Source organism: Leptopilina boulardi, unplaced genomic scaffold (genome assembly GCF_019393585.1).
Source record: "Leptopilina boulardi isolate dan_hultmark-lab unplaced genomic scaffold, ZJU_Lbou_2.1 LbouV2_213, whole genome shotgun sequence".
Classification (NCBI taxonomy): Eukaryota; Metazoa; Arthropoda; class Insecta; order Hymenoptera; family Figitidae; genus Leptopilina; species Leptopilina boulardi.
The window spans coordinates 2339194-2366446 of NW_026137767.1; the positions used below are offsets into that span (position 1 = coordinate 2339194).

Consider the following 27253-nt stretch of genomic DNA (forward strand, 5'->3'; position numbering starts at 1 on the left):
TTGTTTATCTAAGAGAGAATTAATTGTCTCATTTTTATAATTATATTAGTGCGTAATAATAAGTTATTACTGAAAATTAGGTAACTAGTTAGCTCGCATTATTATTCAAACTAAACTTAGTTTTTTTCATATTAAATTCTAACTCTTATTCGTTTAATTAATTAATTTTAAAGCTTGTCTTTCGATAAAATGTAATAAAAAACGAATCATTGCAAAGTAAGGGACGAGTGTTTAAAAGTTGTTCTGGGTTTTGAGTGGATTAGGTTTGACGAGATAAACGCCAGAACAGATAACCCTAAGTAGATACAAACGCCCCTCATTTCTCTGGTCCTTCATCCAACTTGGAACAGCTTTGATGGACAGAAGCAAATAAATACGAACGAACTTCCATATTGGATCGTCTGTAGGACTCTGACGTTTTTCAGAGATTTTTGCGTTTATATTCATTCCCTAGAGACATGGGGTTTCGTTTCATTATGCGCATTGATGTAGCCAGCCATAACTGTACCACTGTGCCACGCATGGCTGAACGAATATTCACTTCTCTATTTACATATACATATATCCAAGTGGGGTCCTTGTACATGTATACAGTATCGATTTAATGTCAGATGCCAATATCCCAGTGTGTTGCATGGATATTTATATTAAAGAATTAAGATGTTAAAATTAATTTAAAATATCGAAAAGTAAGATCTGATCGATATAGTTTTTCGAGATCATTCCAATGCAATGTTGGGATTCGATATTGGAATCCGAAATTAAATCGACATTGTAATCCAACAATCGATATGGAATACTAATTTGAGGTTTGTATTGACATCCAATGTTGAATGCTGATATTCAATTCAATTCCTAGCTCAAATGAAATTAAATCAGGAAACAATATAGCATACATACAAAAACTGCCTATGCAGTTAGCACTTCGAATGAATTAGCCACTGTAATTTCCAATAAAATTAAGACATTTATCGATTTTGAAATAGCAATCAATATATCATGTGTGCTTGCAAGGATGCAATATAACTCGATCTTAGGAACGTAAATAAAACTTGTTCAGCGTGTCACTCAAGAATTAGGAATTAAACTCGACTTTTAATTTTTCAACTTATAAATTTGACGAATGTAAACTGTGAGTGTCAAATTCATCAATTCATAGTCACGTGAAGTAAGGACCAAAATCTTAAAAAATAAAAAATCCACAATGAGTTCCGGGTAGATTAGCAATAGTTCTAAAGTTCTATAAGTTTTGTTTCAATAGTTCCATAGATTTAGACCAAAAAAACATGATATTAAAAAAATAAGGTGCTAACTTCAGCCAGCACTATAATATTTGCAAAAAATAGTTCTGACATATTATTCCGATAGAAAATACAGAGTTCTAGAGTTCTCTTATAAAACAAAAAATAGTTCCGCAAAATTTAAAAATTTATTTAAAAATTTTTAATTTTGAAGAATTTTAAAAATTTCAAGTTTTAGTCGATTTGACCAAAGTTCTGGCCCATTTATCAATAGTTTTACAAATCATTTTTATGTTTATGTTTTATAAGAGAACTCTAGAACTCTGTATTTTCTATCGGAATAATATTTCAGAACTATTTTTTGCAAAAATTATAGTCCTGGGTGAAGTTAGCACCTTATTTTTGTAATATCATTACGGAGAGAAATAGATGGTATGGGCTACTATCTAGATAGTACCAGGTACCATATTTGACCTTACATATAAGGACAGCTATCTAAATTCTATCAGTTACTATCCAGTACGGAGTAACATCTAGATTGTAGTGGGTAACATAACCATACTTTTTGTAACATCTTTGATAGTACCGAGTAGCATAATGATGGTACAGGATAACATCTACTTTTTACCATCTTAAGATCATAAGTTCTTACCAGCTATTTCTTTCCGTGATGTTTTTTGTCTAAATGTACGGAACAATTGAATTAAAACTTATAGAACTCTAGAACTATTGATAATCTACCCAGAACTCATTGTGGATCTTAATTGCGGGATATCATTTTTATAGATTACAGCAAGTTATAAACTATGCCATGCGAATTATTTTGATTTTGAAAAAATCTTTCGTTATCATTCAAAATTGTACATTAAGGAAATAGTACGGTAATAAGTCGAAAAAAGTCTATAGCATTTAGAATAAATTTTGATTGTAAAAACCAGCGTAAATTTCTCCTAGCCTATTGTGTAGTGCTCACGTTCTTTATTTGGGTGAAAAGGGTTAAGTAATTTAAAAACTCCATTAGAAATTTGTCAGGCGATAAACAATGGTGATTAAAAATATTAATTCCTTTTGGTTAAAAATTCAGGTCTAAAAGGGGTTACGAAATGAAAACGAAAACTTCTTCTGCTTTCCTTCTTTCATTACTAATGAGAAGAAGAAAGTTGTGCCCATCCACTAAAAAGGGGATGCTCCTGTTATTTTACCTTTAGTTTTATTTTCCCGCATAACAATTCCCCTACAATAAGGGTTTACTCTTTCGCAATTTACATAGTCTATTTCATATATTTTCTTCTTACTTACAGAGTGTATTTATTTCCAAACTCTCATTATAATAATTATTGCATGTTTCTAACAAGATGGTTTAAAGTTTGGTTCCATTTTGTTATGTTAAAAATCGCATAAACTCAATAATGGACTCTTAAAGACATATATATATATATATATCTCCATTTTTTTTTCTTTGATCCAAATTATTATGTGGATATAAAGTATATATAGATATGTGTATTTTAGGTTTGGTAACAAATAACAAGCTACATTGAGGCAATGGGCTTGAAGAGGGTGGCAAAAAGTCACAATAGGTCCGCCCCTCTGGTAACAATAGCAGAGTGAGCTCTGCTGCTGTAATACCTTGATCCCACAAGGGGAAGTGAACGCGAGCACAATGCTTTCCCTCCCAATTATACATCCCGTGCTGCTTGCCAAACTCAAACCTAGACCACGCTAGCGTGAACCTCACAATCCTCTTTTTCGGAACTAGAACTCTCTCTTTGTAGGAAGCAGGAAGATTTTGATAAATAAAATAGTTTTCTTTTCCTCTTGGAAGCATTCCATGCCAGAATAAAATATTCGATCATAAATTATCGTTATGTCAAAAATTAAAATTATTAAAAATTTAATTTATTAATAATTTTTCATTTTAATAAATACGTGTTCTTAGAACTTATATAATCCTTAATTATCCTTTGTCGACATGATTTTCATAACAAAAGTCTCGATATATACCTCCAGGATTCGACACTTTGAAGCATGCCAGAGACCATGGTATCGGGGTTGAATCGAGTGCCAACCACCGTAAACATGACATTTTTAATGTCCAAAAAACGCTACCAAAATATCTTAAAATAAGATACTTCTTATTGCAGTGTAGACACGCAAAAACGAAAAGGAGGACAGAGAATGATAAAGAAGAGGGAACTCGAAAGGGGAAGAAGAAAATTTCCCACTTGAAGAAAAAGAAACCTGTATCAGTATTTCGAGTAATTTTGTACGAATCATTTGGAAAATATATTATACCCAATATCTATTTATATCTGTAATATATCTTAAAATCACTGTTATTGATAGTTTCACACTTCCAATTCTAATTTATTACACAGAATGGAGCAATTAATTTTGTTTAAATTAAGAAGTTTTGTTGTACCACTCGAAGAAGTTTGAAAGAAGCAAACTCAATGAAATTAAGGTGAATTGCAAAATGAATCGAGTTTACTTGCCGGTCAATGCACCTGTTCTCAAAAGCTTTTCAAGTGAATAATTTGAAACTCGGCAAACGTCAGCTCGACAGAACGGTTCAGTGGTTGAGTTTGAAGGAAACGATTCGAGCTCAAGTTAAATAATCGTCAATCGAGTTAAAAAGTCTTAATTAAGTCGACTCCTCTGAATTTCCTGGATGCGGAAGAAAGCTATATAAAAGAGAGGTGCGGGAGCTAAACAGAGAGCTATTCAACTAAATCCTAAGAATCTATATTAAAAGAATCCGTTTGTCGATGGTCATTTGGTGCGGTATCGTAAAAGTAGAGAAATATTTATTTTTTATATTTATTGCACTTTGAAGTATACTAACTGTAATTATATTATACTTGAGGTAAAAAAAATTGTAATTACATTTTCGCTGGAGATAAACAAAAACGGTTATGAAGTTTGCTAAAGTAATTCAACCGAACAAGAGCAGCAGAATCTCTTCAGACCCTCGAAGCGTAACGTACAGCGACCTCATTGGTCTCTTGTGTTATCTCTTCACCCTATTTAGCCCTTGAAATGTTTGTTAAAATTGTATATATGTATATTTTAATTTTTACATATTATTCTACTAACGGGGAAAAATATCCCTTTATTTGAAGAACCTTTTTTTCATTTGTCTCACTGTAACTTTAAATAATTATTAATATTTGTTGTTTTCCATTCAATAAAATCTGAAAAACTAAAAGCGGGGATTTTCTTTTATATTTCTGATATATACATATATAGAATAATGCCCTAAAAAATTATTTCAATTTTAATTATATTTTTCCCAAAAAAAAAAAAAATTAAATGAGTTATATCAACTTTAACTGGTTTATCATCCTTGTATATCATACAAACATGATATGTATAGAAAGTTTATCCTTTTAAGGTTTAAAACTTCGAAGACCACGAAGGGGTAAATTAACCCTCACTTAAATGAACTGGATAATAAGTGAAATTTATGATAAAGCATCACGAAAAATGAGTCCTTTGGGTGATATTAAATAGTGGATATTTATCTGACTTCCATTAAAATGTTTATTTTAATGTACACTTCTTTGGGATTATATTTCTACATGTGCACAACAATAATTATTATTAATATAATTAAAATATACAGTGACAGAATTACAAAATATGTAAGAATATTAAAAAAAAAGTTTCGGTCATATTTTACTCCTTTCGTTATTTATCTTTAATTATAATTAATTAGAAATTAAGAGAAAGAAAGGAAATTTGTAAAAAAAAAAATCTTACTTGAAATTCCAATAAAACGATGTACCTAATTTCTATTTTTTTTATATATTTTTCTTATTTTGTCAATAGTTCTCGACAGATGAACATCACAGAAAATTAAAAGGCATTAAAATAAGCTGCAACGCTTATTATTTTAATCCAATTTTACTTATTTTAATACCAAAATGGATTAAAATAAGCAAAATTGGATTAAAATAATAAGCGTTGCAGCTTATTTTAATGCCTTTTAATTTTCTGTGATTTTACAAAATATTTAAGAGATAAAAAAGACCTACAGCTTCTTTAGTATTAGAATATCTAATAATAACACATTGTAGACAATAAAACACAAATATTGATTCTTAACAATTAAATATGCAACAATATCAAATTTTATAAATGAATCTTGTTTCATTTTCAAGAAAATAAGAATAGCCATATCGAGGTAACGAAACTCTGCTGGGTGGCACAATTTTCCCATTACCCCAAAGAATTTTCACAGGCCACAATTTGAAAAAAAAAAGAAAAACATAAACAAATTTAATTATTACCTCTATTTTTATTCATGTATCTAAATCTACACATATTTATCTCTAATAAAATCACAAAACATAATTATAAACAATAAATTTTTAACCATTTACTATGATCTCCGGAAATATTTTCCATTTAAGAAGAAAAACTCGAAAACTTGATTTTTCCTTGTAGTTTCTACAAATCTGTCAGAAATGTGACCGTTTGTCTTCGTATGACATACAGGAAGATTGTTCAAGTTTTCCGAGTTATTTCCACGAAATTCAAAGTCTCTGTGTACTTGAAATTTAAAAGCTCCCATTACCCCACCTTCCCCTAAGTCATGAAGAAACTTTTCTAATTCATCCTCGATTTTTAAAGAAATATTTCTTTGAATAAAAAATTCTATGAATTTCCAATATTATTTTCAATGTTTATTGATCAACAAATTATAAAAAAATGTATTCTCAGTCAGAAAATTTTACTAAAAAAAATGTTTTTTTTCTAATCGTTAATCATAAACGTTGTGGATTTCACCATTATCTACATTCATAGTTCTTTGAAAACATTATACAACTCCTATACTCTTATTTTTCCCAATTATTTGGAAAAAGTAAGCAAAGAAAGATCAAAGAGTATTTGGTGATTAAAGGCTCCCTTTTATAAAATTTGTGATGTCATTATTCCGAAAAATATGTTCGTTATCTTTCTGAAAGAACCCTCAGTGATAAAAAAATATATTTAGCCAATATCCCATGGGCAAAATGTCAGATAGAAACCAATTCATTATTCTCTCAAGGGATGAATTGGAATTCTAATAATAATCTGTTACAGGTCAGTTGTCTGTCAAATATTAATGTAATATTTGAGAGCTATATATGGGACGTTCCGCGTCAACCGGATCAGTGCTCTGTACATAATTGTATGGGACCAATTGAAACGTTTAAGGTCTTAAAATGTTCATCTCGAAGTACTTTAACATTTACAATATGGCCTTTTTAAAAATCCAAAATGGCGGCCGAATTATGACACATTATATGGCTGAAATGTAGAAAATGTATAATTAAAACATTATTTAAGAAGCAAAAAATGTTCGAATTGGCATTAAATTGATCATCAACAGTGCTAGGGGTTTACAGAATCAAAAACTGCTGATACTTTTCAAAATTTTCAAAAATACAAAATGGCAGATCCAAAATGGAGGAATAGTTTTAAAAATATGACTCAATTTACTCGAAACTTAGGACCCGGGGGTTCTTGGGGTCGCTGATTACAAATCTGAACTCAGTTTTCAAAAATACAAAATGGCGGATCCAATATGGCGGACTGTTTTTGAAAAAATTACCCAATTCACTCGAAACTTGTGAGTCGGGGGTTTTTGGGGTCGCTGTTTACAAATATGAACATAGTGTAGATATGTGATTTACGAAAAATAATTTTCAAATTTCCAAGACCTCATTGAAAAATTGTTTTTGTTTTTAAAAATTAAAAAAGTACTTTTGGGGGTTTCTACTTCCAAAAGGGCAAAAATTTCGTTGAGAGTATGGTGAACTTAATTACCGAGTATTATAAAAACGATATATGTAGTAGAATAATTGGCAAATATAAGAATAAATGGTCAGAAACAGGTTATTTAGAAAATATTTTTATTACATCTAAAATTTCTTAATGAACTGCTTAAGCATCAAAATTCTCGAATTCAAATTAATTTAAGGAAGTTTGCAGAATTACAAACAAAATAAGGTGTATGTTTAATCAACAAAAATCTCAACTAGGTTAAAAAGCATTCCGCCTTAAATTTTGGAAAAATATCTACAAAATTCAATAAAATATCAAAATGACTGCTTCAAGTTTATTGCGTGTAAAATATCATAACAAGTACGTATTTTAGTGGAGAAAATAATATTACGTAATGCTAATTTTAAAAGACACATGTTCATACAGTCCTAATTCTTAAAAGGTAGAGAGATTGATAAAAAATTAATGTTTATAGAACGTACTTTGGAAAACTGAGTTCATATTTGTAAAGAGCGACCCCAAAAACCCCCGAGTCACAAGTTTCGAGTGAATTGGGTAATTTTTTCAAAAAACAGTCCGCCATATTGGATCCGCCATTTTGTATTTTTGAAAACTGAGTTCAGATTTGTAATCAGCGACCCCAAAAACCCCCGGGTCCTAAGTTTCGAGTAAATTGAGTCATATTTTTAAAACTATTCCTCCATTTTGGATCTGCCATTTTGTATTTTTGAAAATTTTGAAAAGTGTCAGCATTTTTTGATTCTGTAAACCCCTAGCACTGTTGATGATCAATTTAATGCCAATTCGAACATTTTTTGCTTCTTAAATAATGTTTTAATTATAGATTTTCTACATTTCAGCCATATAATGTGTCATAATTCGGCCGCCATTTTGGATTTTTAAAAAGGCCATATTTTAAATGTTAAAGTACTTCGAGATGAACATTTTAAGACCTTAAACGTTTCAATTGGTCCCATACAATTATGTACAGAGCACTGATCCGGTTGACGCGGAACGTCCCATATATATATATATAAAGTATTATTATTGAGTTCCAATTTTTAATCCATCAAACTAGATTTATTTGACAATTGAAAAATATAATTAAATTTTGTAATAAAAAGTATTTTATTTTTTAATTAATTTTGTCGTATGTCGTACTTTAATCACTAATAATTTTGTTGGAAAATAATTTCTTACAATTTAAAAAATTTTTTTTAAACAATATTTATAACTTTAGCTTTCTCCTAAAATTTTTAGTTGTACCCAAGTAGAAATGTGCCACTGGCATAGTACTGACCCAACACTGCCAGTCAGTATAATAGTACTGACTGCCGTACTGGGCCAGTAGTGGACCAACCCTGGCTGGTAACGCTGTCCAGTACTGATTTTGTCCCGCTCACCAGTACTAACGTAGTACTAGAATAATACTGGTATAATACTGGCAAAGCGAGGGGCTGTTCACTGAAAATCCAATTGAACAATATTTGAGAATTCATTAAAGATTTTTAAGGATTGCTAGTCATTTTTGTAATTCCTATTTTGAAATTAAGGGAAATAGTGCTTTAATTTTATTTAAAGTAATTACTTGCAAGAGTAAGATTGCAAGAAAAATAGATTAATTGTATAATTCGCCGCCGAATTCACTCGTATGTCTCCGTAACCATTCGTGACTCGCAACAATTCTTACTGCATGATTTAGAATTTTACTGGAATCGACGAGATTCGTTTGGATTCGCATAGTATTCGACAAATTCGAACGTCCTTTTCAATAATCGTCGGTAATCTCCAATTAAAATACAATATATTCAGAATCAAGAGATTTACATTTTCTTATGTTAATTGATGAATATTCGGAAGATACCTAGTATATTCTCTACATTACAAATCGGGTATTCGAGAGTGAACAGCCCCTCGTGGCAAAGTACTCATCCGGACTTAAAATCTCACTTTTTTACAAAATGCTAAAACACGCTTTCCAATGCAAATTTCATCCTTATTAGCTTATTACTCCCATTTTTACCACGAACAGGTAATGTGAAGCCAATAATAGTTAATGTTATTTAGAATATATAAAATATTATTAACAATAAATAATTAAAATAATAATTATCATTTATATTAATTAAATTATTTTATTTTTAATAAATTATTTTACAAAAAATAATTTGTGTTGTAAATTTTTTTATTTTTTTAAATTCATAATATTTAATTTTTTTTATTTTGCACTTATACTTAATTTAATAATTATTTAATAATTGATATTACACATGAACAAATATTGTACTTATAACACTTAAAACTAAGAACGAAAAATCTCGCACGCATGGGGGATCGAACCCTAAACCCTTAGAACGCAAGTCAGATACGGATACCGCACAGCCGCGCTGGCTTGAAGTGCTGACTTGAAGTAGTTCACCTAATACAAAAGTTTTGATTTCAAAGTTTGTATTATCTATTGATCACGAAAATAAAATGAATTTATTCTTAAATTTTTTAAACTCACAAAATTTTTTCAATTTTTACAAAGATTTAATGAAATAAAACTGGATATCAATTTCAGTTAAATATTTTTAATAAATTATTTTTACCGTAAATAATATTAAAACAGACAAAAATGATTGATGAATTACATAATTAAAAATAAGTTAATAAAAGACGACTGTAAAATATGAATGGTAAAAAATTTTTTAAATTTAATATTTAATTATTAATAATATTTAAAAATTACAGTGAAAAAATTACATTTGCTTTATTTTTAAAACTATTAGAAAAAAATTCTCAACTTATTGTTATTGTATGCATGATAAATAACTTAATGCACATATTTCAATGAGTACTAAAATAACTAAAAAAACATAAATATATTTTATATAGGTATATAATAATACATTACAATTACATCCAAAATTTTGAGGGAAAGTATTCGAAAGAAATTAATATACATTTTTTAAAAAAAAAAATCATCGTTTTCTACCTATTGGAATAATTTAAAGACTTTTTCATTTAATGTTTTTTATCACCGACATAGTACTGATTCGGTGTGAATGACAGTGTACTGCCAGTACTGGTTTTAATATTTTTTTACCTCCGACATAGTACTGATTCGGTGTATTAGTCAGTACACTGCCAGTACTGAAAGTCAATACCGACAGCCAGTATTGGATCAGTACCATGCCGGTGTTTAATTACGGCGAGCTACGGATATTTCTACTTGGGTATTTATCAGTACAAAAAACTTGGGATATATTTCGTACTTTTACAACAAGAATTTTAATTTTATATAGAATTTTTAAATTTTATCAAAAAAGGAATTCGCATTTATAAAAGGTTTTTGTTCTAGATTACTTATTTATTTTGAATTATATTTATTTAAATTAAAAACTGTAAATATTTTCTTCAAAAATAAAGGTATTAAAAAGAGCGAGTAAATTTATTAAAAGAATTTTTTGTTTTTCTTTCAGTTTTTTGTTTTTTTTATTAAATTATCTGAGGTTGATTTATCTCTCTAAAAAAATATGAAAATAAAAAATTTGCTTTAAAAACTCTTTTATGACATATTTGAATATTTTTATATGATGCTGTTGACTTTAGGGGCAACTGAAAGCGCGTTATACACTGAATGTTTAACGACGCATCAGTCTCGTCTTCAGGGTTCTAGAGGCGTTTCAAATATTTACATCAACAAGGCAAGCGTGAAGTTGCAAAGTTTCGTCGCCTCACCTGTTATACGCTTTATAAGGATGAACTTTAATACATACAACAACTGTTCCCTTCATTTTTATCGGAGCTGCGATTTAGCTCCTTGCGTAGAAATTACTTGTGGAAAACTATAGATACCTATATACTAGCGCCACTTTTGGTTTTTTGATGGCACTCTTGTCTTGTAATTCCATCTAGACCCATCTATGGCGCTAGTCGATTCGGCTAGATGATTCCACATAAACATAACCTCAAAATTTAAAGCAAGTTTTACACGTTAAGCAGGTGAAATATATATTATTTCAAATGAATTAAAGAGTTAAATTTTAAATTTCATATTTAAAATTAAAGTATTTTAATTATATTAATATCTCACTTAAGGATGATTACACATAAACAGAGTGGTTAATGACCTACCAAAACGCAACTGCGCTTGCGCTGCGACAACTCTCTTATAGGTCGAAAAAAGCGCGCTTATATAAAATGCTTTATAATAAGAAAACGTTAAGAAAACAATATAAAAACATTTTCACTATTGAAATTATTGTTAATTATATTACTTTCTAATAAAAATATTAATTTTCTTAACGTACTTAAGTATATAATAAGAATAATATTATTGACAACAACTCTGCTCGTAAATTCTATTTACCGGTAAGAAGACTGAATTTCCTCAATCTTAAATACATACAACATATTAAACGAATTAAAATACTTTATATTTAACAAGTAAAAATCAATTTAGTACATATATTTTAGTAACAAAATTAAAAATAAAATTCCAAAAATAAAAATTACATTCAAGAATTTCTATGTATAGTTGACTATATATATCAGACAAAGGCGCAAGAAAGAAGAAGAAGCGTTTCTTTTATTTATTCACCTACGCGACTCTATACCCAAGAGCAAAAGGTTATCGTAAAAGTATTTCCAACGTTCTATGGCGAGTTTATGGCTCTCGTCAAATATCGGATTGCTTTAGTTATATTTTTCGAAAGTGCAAACAAGATTTGCTTTTAAGAATAGAAAAAGGTGTATGTATATTGCTAACTGTAAAAATAAAATTTTAAAGCACAGAAAAAAAATTATTAGTCTCAAATTCCAAATAATATTGTTGTAGTATTTAAATTATACTTTAAAAATTTCCACAAAAATGGCAATAATAGTATTCCATCCAATGTTTTTTTTATTTTTTCGTTTGTTTATAGCAAAATGTAAAAAAAGAAACCAGACGGAATTAGAAATATATATGCGACATTTAGTAACACTTACTATTTTCTAAGAAAATAATAATTTTCCACAATAAATAAATAATGGCTTCGCGCTAATAGGAGACAATCGATTGAAACCGTTCTGTAACAAATTTTTTTATGGAATTATATTTTTTATATTGTATACCTATTGTCGTCTTCTTCAAATGATCCCATAACAAGGCAATGCGATAGTTAACGCTAATCCGGTCAAGGACACAGTTGAAAGTACATGAAACGAGAACAATACAAGATAATGGGCTTCGACGTATATCTGCCGTTTAATCCCTTCGGTTAAAAGGGGGGATCGTTACCCTAACGGAAGGATTCTAATCTCAACCGCGAGAACCCCCACGAAGAAAGAAAATAAACGACAAAGTACTTCTGGAAATTGGAAGATAAAGTGCATGCTTCAAATTAATACCAGGAATTTAAGCTCGTTAACCACTTTAATCTAGATATTTACCCATTTTTCTAGGGACTTATTCAATTGATATTACTGGACATTCAATGAATTTTCATCTTTAATTTTCATCTCTCTTTCCCACGTGAAAGGATTCTACGGAATCGCAACTCTATATAAATTCTATGCATAGATTTTATTCTACAGCCACAATAAAAACCTGGGCGGTTCAAAATGAGCCAATGCTAAACGATATAGAACGTGGCGTCACTTACTGAACTCATTTTTGCTGCAGATCAAAATGATCCTGCTGGTTGGATCATTTTGAGCCCAGGTTTTTACTGTGAGAAGATTCTACAAATTTTAGCAAAAATATCAAAATCAACAATATATTGAAATGGTTCACAATATATTAACAAACCGTTAAACTATTTATTAATTTGAAGAAAACCAAAAGTTAGCTTTAACAATGTCAAATATTTGATAATAAAAATTGTTATCTAAGTTTTTTGCAGAAGCATTTGTGGAAACTTTTACGAAAACTCGTGTGATATCTCCTGTAGAACGATTCCTTAGAATTTTTTAACGTAAGTTTACAATATAATTAGCTTCTGTAAATTAAAAATTAGTAATTAAATTCAATTTTATTAAGTGATTCTTATCTTGGAAGCACATAAATCATGTAAAAAGATAAAATGCAACATTTATATGTCAATTTATTACGAACTATGAATTTATTTAAGTGCCAAAAGTAATTTTTAATTAACTATGTAAATAATTATAGAATTAACTTCTTACAGAAGAATTCCCGACTCATGCGTTTGCCAAGCTTGCAACTACATATTACGACATTCTTGAGCAGAAATAATTTCGTAAATAAAAGTAAAATATTCAGCTTCTTGGTGCTAGGAATTAATAAATAGAAGCACTAGGAGGTAGAGAGATATAGTAATAATTTTCTATAATTATTTTTAAGAATTATTTATTTTTCAGATTCCAAATAAATAATGTAATTAATTTTAAAAAAAGAGTAACATTTTAGAATCACTCTAGGAAGATGAATACTAATTAATTTTTGAATGTGCTAATATTTTCTAATTAAGTGTGAGACAGTAAGATTTCTAGGAACTGAATTTCGTTCGCGACAATAAAACAATTAAATTTTGCTAGATGAGATTATAAAAAAATAATCTCTAATTGATCTCAATCATTTTTAAATATAGAAATAATTTCCACATAACAAAAGGATATCCCAATGACATATGAGATTTTTCAGGGACATCCTTGGGATATCAAAAACATCCCAGGGATATCCAAGTGGGTTACCCGCGCTGGATATGCTAAACAATGGAAATTTAATTATTGCAACAAATAAAAAAACAATGAAAATTTATTTATTGCAACAAATATAAGTTAATTTTCCACAAAAAACCACATTTTATTTTGAAATTATTTTCTCAAATAGAATTTTTATTTATAAAATATACTGCACGATTTTGATAAAACAAAACATTTGTCCCTATTGAAAAACCCTGTACAAGATCTTGTACAAGAAAATGTACATGTTCAGCTGCTGAACTTGTGCCTGTTCTGGTAAGAACATGTACAAGATCTTGTACAATTTCGGCACCAGAATTTGGAACAAGTTCTTGTACGAGAACTTGTACAAGATCTTGTACAAGTAAATATATTTATTATTTGTATACAAGAAAATGTACATTTTCTTGTACATGTTCTTGTACAAGTTCATTAAAAAAAAATTTGAGATTTTAATAATTTAGAATTATTAAAACCTTTTACTTAAGGATGCCAAAAATTATTGCGCAGCTGTAAAGTCCTAAGAAAACTACTGCGTAGCCTTTAAAGTTTTTAATTTTTACTAAATGAAGACATAAATGAACCTGTACGAGAAAATGTACATGTTCTTGTACATTTTCTTGTATACAAATATTAAATATATTTTTTGTACACGATCTTGTACAAGTTTTAATACAAGAACTTGTTCCAAATTCTGGTGCGGATATTGTACAAGATCTTGTACATGTTCTTACCAGAACAGGTACAGGTTCAGCTGCTGAACATGTACATTTTCTTGTACAAGATCTTGTACAGGGTTTTTCAATAGGGCTTGTCGCATAACCTAAAATTGTCTCTCCTTTAGAAAAATTCTTGGCCATAGATTGAAAATATGTAAAATTGTTTTCTAAAAAGAAACACTGTATTATTAAAAACTTCAATGAATTTTATGTTATTTATTACAAAAACCAAAACACAATACAAAATAATGTTACATATTTAGACTGAAAATCACTCAAAATTAAAGAAAATAAACGACGTGTTGGCTGACACACATCAACACTTTAAGGCGTTGTCTGCCATCTTGAATCGCAATCACCTGCTTGCTTCCTACGCATGCGCAGGCATAAATTCCACGTGTGACATCCCAGGGATATCTCAAGTGTATCTCGCACAGGACATCCAAATTTCCGTCCCGTGGGATATCACGAGATGAAAATGGGATATCCCATGCTGGTTATAAAGTCGAACGATATAGAAAAAATTCGATAGCACAGAACATGAAATCCATCTTTTTATTAACACAGAAAATTAAAAGGCATTAAAATAAGTTGCAACGCTTATTATTTTAATCCAATTTTGCTTATTTCAATACCAAAATGGATTAAAATAAGCAAAATTGGATTAAAATAATAAGCGTTGCAGCTTATTTTAATGCCTTTTAATTTTCCGTGAAAATAATATTTAAGCAACAAACATGAAGAAAAAACTCAATCATGACGTTATATTAAACTCGATGGATTTTACTCTCTATGTTTAAAAATATGTATACATATAAGAAACATTTTATGTTGACTCACTGATTTTCTTCATGATTTCGATCGCCTTTTTCATCCAGGAAAATTTCCTCGAAACAGAGATGGTCTTTTCATCACAAAGTATTTGTAGACCTTTGTTGTGACGCTAAGAAAAACCTCTATTCTACGCTAATACTAAATTTGAAATGATGACTGCAACGTTATATGATACATTCTTCAAATGAATTCAAAAATTACTCTATATGAATAAAAAAAAATTGTAATTAAATAAATAAGTTTGAGACGTGGCAAAATATATCACTTCATAAATTGACATCGAATTATAAATGCAAGCAAATGACAATTATTAGAAGATCAAATAAAAGCTCATCGGACAGCAATAAAAAAAAGGCATACTCCATTATTTCACGGAACAAAGAAGAAAAGAAAGGTTTTCAAACACTTAAAATCCCGTTCTTAATTAAGTAACCTTATATAATTAATTTTAACCTTCTTTATTAAATTTAAATTACTTAATGAAATGTCAATTTCTGAAGTAACTATTATAAAAAAACATACTGTCTCCTAAGAATAAATTTTCTGAGAATAAATTCCCTCTGTATATCGAAAATGAGTTTGTCTTTCGTTCTTTGCACTCGTAAGTTTCAAACTCAAAGTTTTGTTTAAGTGCTTACATTATCGATAAGTCTAGAGCGCAATGTTATTACTGCCTGAAGTGACGCGAAACGTAAACGTTATTAACACTTTGATAATTGAAAATTGTTATTTTAAAAGATCTATATGGAAATACGTAAAAAACTGCTTTTCTTTCGTTTCCACTGACTGATTAATTGAAATATGATGATTAAAAATTATACTAAAAGAATATAATGAACGATTTGATTGAATTCAATCCAATTACAATGTTAAGCAAAACAGAAGTTGATGCAGTTTTAAAGTCAAACAATAAATTTAAAAAATCAACATCTTATTTCATAGGTTTGGAATTTTTTTTAGATTCAGGTCCTTGGTTCATAATTGTAGATAAGGATGTTATGAATTTAGTTAAAAGCTTCAATTCCTAGCATGGAATTTGATCCGATAGAATGAAAGGGGACGTAAATTAAAATGTCTCCCCGGCTCACAACGAACAACAAAGAGGGTCGACTTTTACTCCTCTCGCAAACTCTAATCTTTAGTATACTCTCTTTTTTCTTCTCCCTATCGCTTCTTAATTCTCGCTTTTTTCACTTTGTGCAATTCTCTAACACTTTTCTGATTCTTTCTTTATACTACTATATATGTTACGGGCAATGTGCGGGAGGCGGGCAATGTCCGAGAATGCCCGGGCATTGTCGACAATGCCCAAAATCAGTGGGCATTGTCGACATTGCCCTGTTTTTTTCGGTCAATGTCGAAAATTATTTATAAAATTCTGTTTTCTGGGCAATGTCGACAATGCCCAGTCCATTTTGGGCAATGTTGAAATGCATAAAATTTTTTAATAAAAAATAATTTGTAATATAAGTAAATATTTCATCACTTGTTAAAACTGAATAATTGAATAATATAATCAATTTAACGCTGTTTACTAAATTCTGAAGAATTTTTATTTGTGCAGTCAATTCAATGGATTTATTTGCAATCATTTTGTGTGCCCCAAAAGGAGGACTTTTCGTCATTTTACGATATCAAACATAAGTATAGACTTCATTGTGATACTCGGCTGTAATTCTTAATTTTTAATATTTAATGTACTAAAATAATGTTTTATAACTGTAAAGAAAAAAGTTTTAATAAATTTTGTACTTAATTATAAATTAATTTTATTATTTCTACAAAAATATTAATTAAGGTGAGAAAAATTTATTTGATCAACGCTTTGTTAGTACAACAAATTATTTTGCTGTCAAAAAAACGGACAGACAATTGTGCTTACATGTCTTGTGAGGAATATGAAAGTTACATTAAAAAAGTGGACCAATTAAAGTTATGCGAAAAAAAGGATTCGAGGAGTTACAGATTTTTAAAAAAATACGACACAATTTCCGTGAACGGAAACAAGAAATTAATTAGACCTATTAACAGTGACAGTGAAAATAAATATTTCGGGCATTATTTTCTAATAACATGTTACTTATTTATAATAAAAAAACTTTTTTCAAAAACTTTAAAAACATTGCCCAAAAATTAGTGGGCAATGTCGAAAATGCCCGGGCATTGTCAACAATGACCGGGCATTGTCAACCTTTTGTAAACGTTTTTAAAAATAAGTGGGCAATGTCGACAATGCCCACTGATTTTGGGCATTGTCGACAATGCCCGGGCATTCTCGGACATTGCCCGCCTCCCGCACATTGCCCGTAACATATATATGTATATATTCTCTCACTTTTGTTTTCTTCACATGCAAATCAATTCCATCGAGAATGTTTGAGAGAGAAAACTTTCCACAACTTCTTTATAAAACGAAACGTTACATAAAGAAGTTGATATCATTTTCAATCTATTCTTCCTGGCCAAGTAGGTAAGCTGAAAGTGCAGGCTTGCGCATACGTACATAAAAATTCGAATATAAAACCTTACATGCCGAAGCTCCAGACGCCGTAAAGAACAGCGAGAATGTAATTTCCTTCATATCTTTACGAGCTTCACTATACCATCCTTGGGGGATTTTGCATTCGGTCAAAGTGAATGAACGTGACATCGTGCCGTCGAAAATGATTTCGATGACGTTGAAAAATTCTAAATAGATAAAACTTTACCTCTGAGCCGTATTATAGACAAATAGATTAGAAATCTTATTAATTATAATAATTGATTCATATTGAGTGAATTAATTTGTTATTTATGGAAAAAGAAAACATATCACGGAAATATAATAGTTCAAAGAACCCTGCACAAAATACATTGAAAAAAAATTTCGGTCCAATGTTTTTTAATCTTGCATATTTGTAGTTTATCACCTACTGAACAAAAAATATTAATGGCAAAACCTCCAAAAATCTTACTTTCAAAATTGTATCGTAATGAAAACTTAAACAATGAGTTAAAAAATCTTGTCAAAGCTACAACAAAGCTCAAGGCTCCATAATGACTTAAAACTCGCGTATGACTTCAGGCTTATTGGTTAAAACTCAAAACTTGACCACTTGCATAAAGATCAAGGCTCGCTGAGGAATCAGGATTTGACCAAGGATTAACACTCCCATAAGGCTCAAAGCTCCCTGAAGGATTAAGATTTGACCAAGGATTAAAATTACAATCAATAATTGGATAGTTGTAAGCATTCCACTGAAACAAGGAATGTAGAGATTAACTACCATTTAGGGGAATTAGGAAAGATTTAGATAAAATAGTGTTTCAGTGATGTAATCAGGTCCGGAATCCAACCCTAACAGCATCCGGATATTCAGGATAACCTACGGATGTCCTAGGGATAACCGGAAAATAGGATATCCATAGAATGTATCAGGGAAATCCATAGATATCTTGAGTAGATCCTAGAGATATCCAAATTTCCGGAAACGAACGTCCATAGGATATTCTGAAATTACCGTTGCTGTTAGGGAATTGACCTTGACGAAACCCAAATTAAAAGAAACTATAGTTCTTCCAGTAAAGGAGTAAAAATGGTCCCCGAAGATTTTAGTAAAGTAGAGTTGAATTCTCGAGAACTTGAATGGTTTTCTACCAAACTGTTGATGGAGGACTTCTTCTTTTACGTATAGTAATAGAAATTCTTCTAAATCCAAACGAATATGAATTTGGATAGAGTAATAGTATACTTGGAAACTTAGAAAATTCGTATGTGATGACGATGCGCTGGTACCAAAATCTGAACTGAATTCTCTTGGCATATGTGATCCTAAATTTTTTCCACCTCATTTGGCATTTTTTGGAAATACAGAATTTGTTAGAAAAGTCACTGGGTTGCTGCAAATGTATTATTGATTTTATAAAATACTTAGTGTCAAGATTTTTGTCACGAAAAAAAATAGTTCGTACTCTCTAAATTTGAATTAGCTAAAATTTCACTGTTTGAATCAGCGAATAAAGTTTTCACTGCAAATCAGCGGATACAGCTAATAAAATAGCGAAACACGAATTGGCGAACGTCGGTCATTTTCGTCGGAAGATAAATTTATTTTTAAAATGGAGTATTCCGCTGATTGAAATAGTTGTTAGTCGCTGATTCGCAGCTACATACTTATAGCTTTTTCAAACAGCGACTATTCGCTGCCAATCAGCGGATTTTAGCTGATTCAAATTTAGAGAGTAAAACTTTTGTAAACTAGTTCTTCACCTTTGGACGGGCCCAAAGTTTGGAAATCTTTCATTAACATTTTTTCAAGATTCCACAAACTTTTTTTTGTGCGCGTGCGCAGACATTGATCGTCATGAAGAAAGTGATGAACATTCGTGAAATCTTAGAAAAATTTAATGAAAGATTTCCAAATTTTGGGATCGTCCAAAAGTGAAAAACTAGTTTACGAAAGTTTCGCGAATTATTTTTTTCCGTGTATTAGTAAAAAATAAGCTTGTTACAGTAATGCAGCTGCAATGTTAAATAAATGAAGTATAAAAAAACGTTACGATGTGACAAAATTAACGGATTAGTCATTATTAATTAATTATCAATAATATTTATTTATCATTTTAGTTATGAATATGTGACAGTCTTATCAATGACTTAAATTCTACTTTATTCATGTCATTTAATACATAAGGGTTTTCTAAGTCATTGAATGAGAATCTGATAGACGTTTTCAAAAATTATAATGGCAGATCGAGTATGGCAGACGATTTTTTTTTTAAATGCAATCACATTTGACTGAAACTTGTTACTTGGAGATTTTTTTAAGGGCACTGACAACCAATCAAATATAAGTTTACAAAAATATTTTATGAAAAGTTGTTTTTCATCTGAGGCAAGTCGCTTATGATTATCGAAGATAAGTGGAAGTGTTATTCAGCGGACCATGAAAATATATAAATCGATTTCACAAACCGCAGACTAGTTTATGCAAATTTACTTGGAGACGCACGGCGTAGGGAAGGCTCAGATAAGAAAGAAATTGAAGTAGAATAAAGGGAGAGGAGGAAGAATATGAGGTTGAAATATGGCCATGATTTCTGGTGAGGTGGACCTTCCGGTCTGGCAAAAGTCCAGTACTTGGCAAAAGTGTGCGGATAAATCAAAGCGGTTTTTGTATTCGCCAAGGCGTTAGTATATTGCTATGTAAATCATTCCAAGCAAAGAGACGTTTGCGACGATAGAAGAATGTACATCAGTTCTCGCGCTTTTGGATCAGGCGTTGTAAAAACGACTCTTTAAATGAGGTCGGTCGCTACGCAGCCGCGCATTATTTCTCTTTAAAGCAGGCGTACACTTTCAGGGTGAAATACAACGTTTATTGATTTCTCAAAGAATAATGCTCTAGCAGTTCGTCATTTCTCCATGAGACTGAAACAAATTTTAATATATATTTATTTTCTATTTATGTATTAATTAATATTACAGTAAAATGGATAGATGTTTTTAAGTTTAAAAATTTTGACCCTTGTTTGGGTCCTCTTCAGTTGTATTGATTTCTTAATTCTATCTATTTTCGTCAGAAACCCTACCGAATTTCAGTGAAAATTATTACTAAAATTCCGACGGAATCTCGAGGTAGCTCTTCCGTTCTCAGCGGAATGCGTTTGCTTTTTCGCCGGAAACTGGAATTCCGATGTATAATCTTCAGGGAGATTTTTGAAACCAAAAAGAAATAGGAAATAAATTTTTTTCAATTTTATTTAATTCCTTTTCAGTTAGATTTCAAAAAATTAATTTTGTTAATTAACTACGTTTATATAAGATTATGTGGTTAATTTACTTATTTTTATTCTTTGAAATTAAAATAAGAAGGAAATTCTAGAATTAATTTTCTCACTTCCATTTTGTTGCAACCTTGTTACTTGAGACTAAACTAAATTTTTAGTTCAAGGATTATAATACCTGTATTAACTTTGGAATCATCTTAAGCAATTAAAAGAAGCTAAGAATGTACGACAAGCTTTAATATATGACAGTCTGTAAAAATTCTCATTTACTGCTCTTGCACTTATGAATTTCTTTATATGTTGTATACATATTGGTACGTGATACATTCCAGAGAAACGAGATTCATTTTCAGTAGACGGATAGCGTGCGATCGTCGGACAGTCGAGACTAATGGACTTGAGGATAAAAATCACGCTCGAATTGCTGCGATCTGTTCTCTGATATCAAAAGGATTATTTAAGCACACTGCAACGAGCTCGCTAAACAGAAGCATTACTCGTGCATTGAGAAAATTTATCACACCACGTCCATATACGTAAAAAATCCATCGTGAGAACTGACCATGTTACAAATTTTTCTCTTTTTGCAAAAATGGAAGAAAAATGTACTCTTATTAAATTACATCTAGATTGTATTACAGTTGATTTATATTTTAAATCTTTGCACAATTAGAAATAACTAACTTTGAAAAGATACATATTTATGAAATCACTAAATTGTAAATTTAGAAACACTTTTACAAATACCTTACTGTAATTTACCTTTCTCGTTTGTTTATTTTTTTCTCATTATGTCTAAGGTTGGTGGGGCCCAATTTGACTCAAATTGATGACGTTGACTTGAATCGACGAACGATATTTGCTCCACAAAACAACTAATAAACTCAACAACAACAATTTACATAGAATATAAATGGATTTGTTAAATTAACATCAGATTAGATACAATAAAAGCGTGAAATAAAAGCGTCAACCCCATTGGTCCATCTTTTTCCCTGGACGATTTTGGCTGCAACCTACATGGAAACTCTGATAACGACACTGAAAATTGGGCCTTTAGAAGACACACATGCGCGATTCATTTACGCGGAAAAACTGCCAGAACACAGGTTCATGACACGCTGACAAGGAATATTTAACAGCTGAATGACCGAGAGAAGCAAAACGCAGACAGAAACAAATATATCTCTAAGTAACAATGACTTCGTTACAATACGAACAAAGATTGAAGACCACTCCGACAATTTTTGACAATGCGTCAATTGATCGAAAATATTGGAGCTTGGATCGATGAATGGTCGCGCTCTCAACCCTAAACCTTATCCTAGTAATGACGTAATTTTCTTTGAGTCTTTATAATTCTCGAGCATTTAGTGAAAGTTTTCAGGAGTGAATGTAAAATGCATTTTCCGGATGGCTAGTCGATATGCAAAGTCGACTGGTGCATATTTCTTGAATAATTCGCTTTTACGTGAACGCTCGATCCTTAGGTGAGTTAGAGTTTGCTGAAGCCCCCAAGATCCAAGAAGCTTAGCAGAGCAGCTTATACCGTCGACATTTCACCCCTTTTGTTACAAAACATAAAAGCCACGGTTTCAAGGGACACAAACTTACCGTCATAGGGAAATCTTTTCTCTTTAGCTTATTTCTATTTAGAGTAAATTACCATTGACAATTTTAGTAGATAGTACACGAGTTTATTATAATTTAATATTTCTATCTATAAAGCAACTAAAATGTTCCTTCTCAAGTCAAAACAAAGGGCATTTATTGTTCATGGAAAATCTTTAATTTTCAGTAAGACTGACGAAGTATAAACTATTTTATGTCAATTTTATTTATTTATTTTACAACACACCTCGCTTCAAGTAGATTTAGGTTTTGTAAAAATGGTGACAAATTCAAGTAGTGGCAATTTAATTCCTGTTTATTTAGAGCTTTAAAAATCGCGATGACCAAAATCGTAGATGATCCTTTTCTCGAGTTACTGTCAAATTTATTTTTTTTCTTTTAAATTAAAATGTATAAAAGTAAAAATACAAGAGAATATTTTACATTAGTTTAATTGTAAAATTGAATGTTACAGTTACAATAAACTGTTTTATAAACAAAACATCATTTACATTTTTATGAATTAATATTGTTTTAATTAACAAATTAGTGTTTCGTAAACTCATTGCAATCATTGAAAATGTTTTTAATTGTGTTTTGAAGAGAAATGCTTTTATAAATCGAATTATGTACGTTGGATCATCAACAATATTAATTCTTTAACGCACCCAAAACTTTAGAAATTCTCGATGAATTGATTCACCAGCTTGTTTTGAGCAATTTTCTAAGAAGCTTAAACAATCTTGAACATGTGATGCTTCAACATAAATTGCTTTTTAAAGTTATATTTTGTTTGAATTAATACAGAATCAATTTTTTAGTAAAAAGTTCAGATTATTTTCGGCGTATAATACAAAAAACATTCTAATTTGATTATAAATTTAGAAATTAAGCAGTATAATATTATAATCTATAACAAGATGTATAGTCAACGTATACCTTCATTTTTCATTATAAAATATGATGTACTTGTCAGACTCAGTTGTCCTTTTACAAACTGTGAAAAGCGTTTTCTGAAAATATTCTCTCTCATGTGAAAGGGTGTGCTTTGTGCAAACACATTGCGTTTCACGAATTTCAGAGACAACAAAATAATGATTTCGCTTTTGAATAATGATTCGTAATATAAAAATTTCAATAGTATTCTCATACAAAACGTAGCATGGAACTTTGTATACATCTATCAAATAAAAATTTACGTGCCTGAGTGATGTAAATTGTAATAAAATTTTGTAATAAACTTCACTGCATTTCATAAAAATTTTTTGCATTTTTTTTCATGATGTTTAAAACAGTTAAAATAGTAATTATTTTTTTCGAAATTAACATTTTTATAATTTTTTTTTTCATATAAACAAAGTCAAAGTTTTTCCGAGACAAAAAATCTCGAAAATGAGGAACCAAATAATAAAACTACCTACGTTTTCATTATGAATAATTACCTTCTTCTCAGTCATGTGTACCTTAATTTCAATAGACATTTCAGTTTCGAAAAAATTCATACTATTTCATGAAATATCTAAATATTATGAAACTCGAATATTTACTTAAACTCATTTAAATTTAAATTATTTCACATACTTTTATATATTTTATTAATATTTTTCTTTTGAGAAAGAACGATAAAGAATACTCTTAATCAAAAATCATATTCACCCTCTGAATTCGCAGTCAATATTATGAATAGAGGGGGGGTCCTTTTTGAAATGGTACATCAATTTTTTAATGAGAGTTTTATAAATATACGTAAGTAAAGCTACTTGTTTCAGATTTTATGAAAAAGGGACAGAATTAAATTTTTAAAATCCACTCTTCAAGACCAAAGAAAAATAAATTGAGGAAAATGCGTTGATTAACGTTTTTTATAACATCTGACGAAAAGCACTTAAGGCGCATTACCGTCAGATGGAAATTACTATAAGCGAGTTCATTTATTTTTTCTCTTTTCCTGTAATTTAGTGACGTCCCATCTACTAACTTTTAAAGTTGACTTCCTTAACGCAAGAATGACCTGCCTTCATTTAATTTTTATCCACTTCATTTACGTTTTTCCAGAGATATTAAAAAAAAAAAAAGTTCACTGATTTTTGTTTTTGTTCTATGCAAAGTCGTGAGAAAGTGAAGGGACACAAATAATGACAAGAAGAGAGAGAGAGAGAGAGGGGGGGGGAGGGAGCACGATGGGGTTAACGAGAGAGTCGAGTCTCATAGGGAGATGCCTATACGTGTTCCGGATATTAAGGCAGAGCCTAATTAGGCCAGAGCGACAAATCTTCACCCCTATCCCTTGCCCTTGGGTCTCTCCCTCTCTGGAAAACGGACGTTTGCAATTTAACGGAATCTCTGCATATAGAGAGGGCTCATCGAGTTGGGCCGTTGCCTAAACGACGTTCTGGACGTTCCTCTAGTAATTCTACTATATACCCCTTTCCATAAACCTTCATTAATAAACACCTAGACTCCTGCATGCATATTGTATTATATCTAAATAACTTGAGCTTGATTCATTCAATAAATTGTTTCATTGTCTAAAGATTTTTTAATGGAAAAATATTTATTTCAAAACCAAATAAATATACCTATACTTGAATTTTTTTTGTTTACCATAAGAAAGAAAAAACCTGGAACTTAAATTATATTTGGTATGGCGAATATGATCGAAATTAAAGAACGTTGGTATTGAAAATATATTCGCTAAAGTGCCTTTTGATTATTCTAATATGAAGGTGAAAAGCATAACTTAAAGGAACCCATGGTACTTGAGATTAACGGAAATATTTACTGGAATGCTTCGTTCCGAATAATAATAAGCGCGCGCTCTGTTCAAGTGCCGTTCAGTGCAGGAGACGCGATTTTGACCGTGAGTATCAGCGCAATCCATTAGATTTGGGGCAATGTGCGAGAGAGAGAGAGATGGTGTGGGTGGGTGGCTAAAGGCGCCAGAAGCAGGTTTGAGGACTTCAGCTATATAGAAAGGGCGGATTTGTATGCCAAGGCACGTACTTGCAATTCTCCCTTTCTCCCTAAAACCACGTTTTACTGCTCCAGAACCCCCGCGCCGTACACACGTTTGAACGTCGCGTGTGGTGGCGTGGCTATTGTTTGTTGCGAACGCACCCAAAAAGAGAAAACCAACGAAATGGAATTCTTCACACCTCTTTTTTTCCCTGCTATCCAGTTATCGTTAATATTTTTTGTCAACTGGATAATTGATAAAGTGGCTTCGTGTGGAACGCACAAATCGAATTAAGATCCTTTTTTTTCTAAATCGATATTGCATTTGTTATTCACTCTATAATCTACGTTTCTTCACCGTGATTAATTAAAAAATAATTTATTATTATTTGAAAACTAAAATATATTGTCTTTTATATCTAAAATTATTATTATCACAACAATCATTTTTAAAACTGAATGAACGGAGAAAAAAGAATTGTTATGGCTACTAAAAATTCAGTCCACTCAACAATTTCCGATTGTCAATACAGAACTAATAATTTGATTTTTTGCTGAAACTAAAAAAATTGTTATTGAGACTTTTTGAATTTGTTTGATTGACAAACAGAATTGTTATTGAAAAGTTAAAATGATGAACAAAAATTATTAATTTAGCAACGATATTGTTATATAATAGAAGAATATCTTAATCGATTATTAATAAAAATAAACGTGCACCGTCCACATTATTAGAACACAGAAAATTATAAGGTATTAAAATAAGCAAAATTGGATTAAAATAATAAGCGTTGCAGCTTATTTTAATGCCTTTTATTTTTCTGTGAACACTCAATTTATGTTTAAACTTACGCTGTAAACCAAATGGAAATTCTGACCAAAGAAATCACCGGTGTAATAGTGACCAAAAAAGATTATTAAAATAACACTAAATTAGATACAATTAAAGCGAGAAACATGATTTTTTGGAAAAATATGAGATTTCCAGAAATGCGACTTTTCAAGTAGAAATCCGGTATCGACTGACTAATTGATCCCTTATCTGTGAGAGGGATGTGCTATTCTTCTTCCTCTCAACCCCATTGCTCCATCTTTTTCCCTGGACGATTACTCAGATAACAACACTGGAAATCGGGTCTTTAGGAGACACACGCGCGCAATTCATTTACGTGGAAAAACTGACAAAACTGATAAGGAATATTCAACAGCTGACTGATCGAGAGACGCAGACAGAAAAAAATATATATCTAAATAACGATATACTTCGTTCGGTTGTGATCAACTTCAGTCAAAACATCAGCTAAACGCGCTAAGGTAAAGGAGTCTTCGCCATCTGATGAGAACGTGGACTTTTGCATTCTTTGTTTGGAGTTCCTACCACGTAAATTGACAGCCGCAAACTCTATCAAATGCCAGTTGAATGTGATCGGCCAGACCATTTGAAGTGTGCCAAAATGCGTACCTGCTACTGACAATACAAACATTGTAAATAACCTAAAAAATAAATTCCGTTGTTGTTTTGCCTTTGAAGGTTTTTGAAATAAATAAATTGTTCCCTTTTTCCATATATGAGGTGATTTTAATTCATTTTTTCATACTTTTAGCAGATTTTTAAATGGTGTCCACAACCGAACCTTCTCCTCTACTTTTTTCAACCCATAAGGAAAAATTTTGTTCAAA

The 27253-nt window shown here is 30.5% G+C and overlaps 1 protein-coding gene across 7 annotated transcripts in view; it reads left to right on the plus strand.

Annotated features, from left to right (window-relative positions):
* LOC127279006 (uncharacterized) overlaps nucleotides 1-27253 on the plus strand; it is a 260715-nt gene that overhangs the window by 138679 nt on the left and 94783 nt on the right. The window lies entirely within an intron of this gene.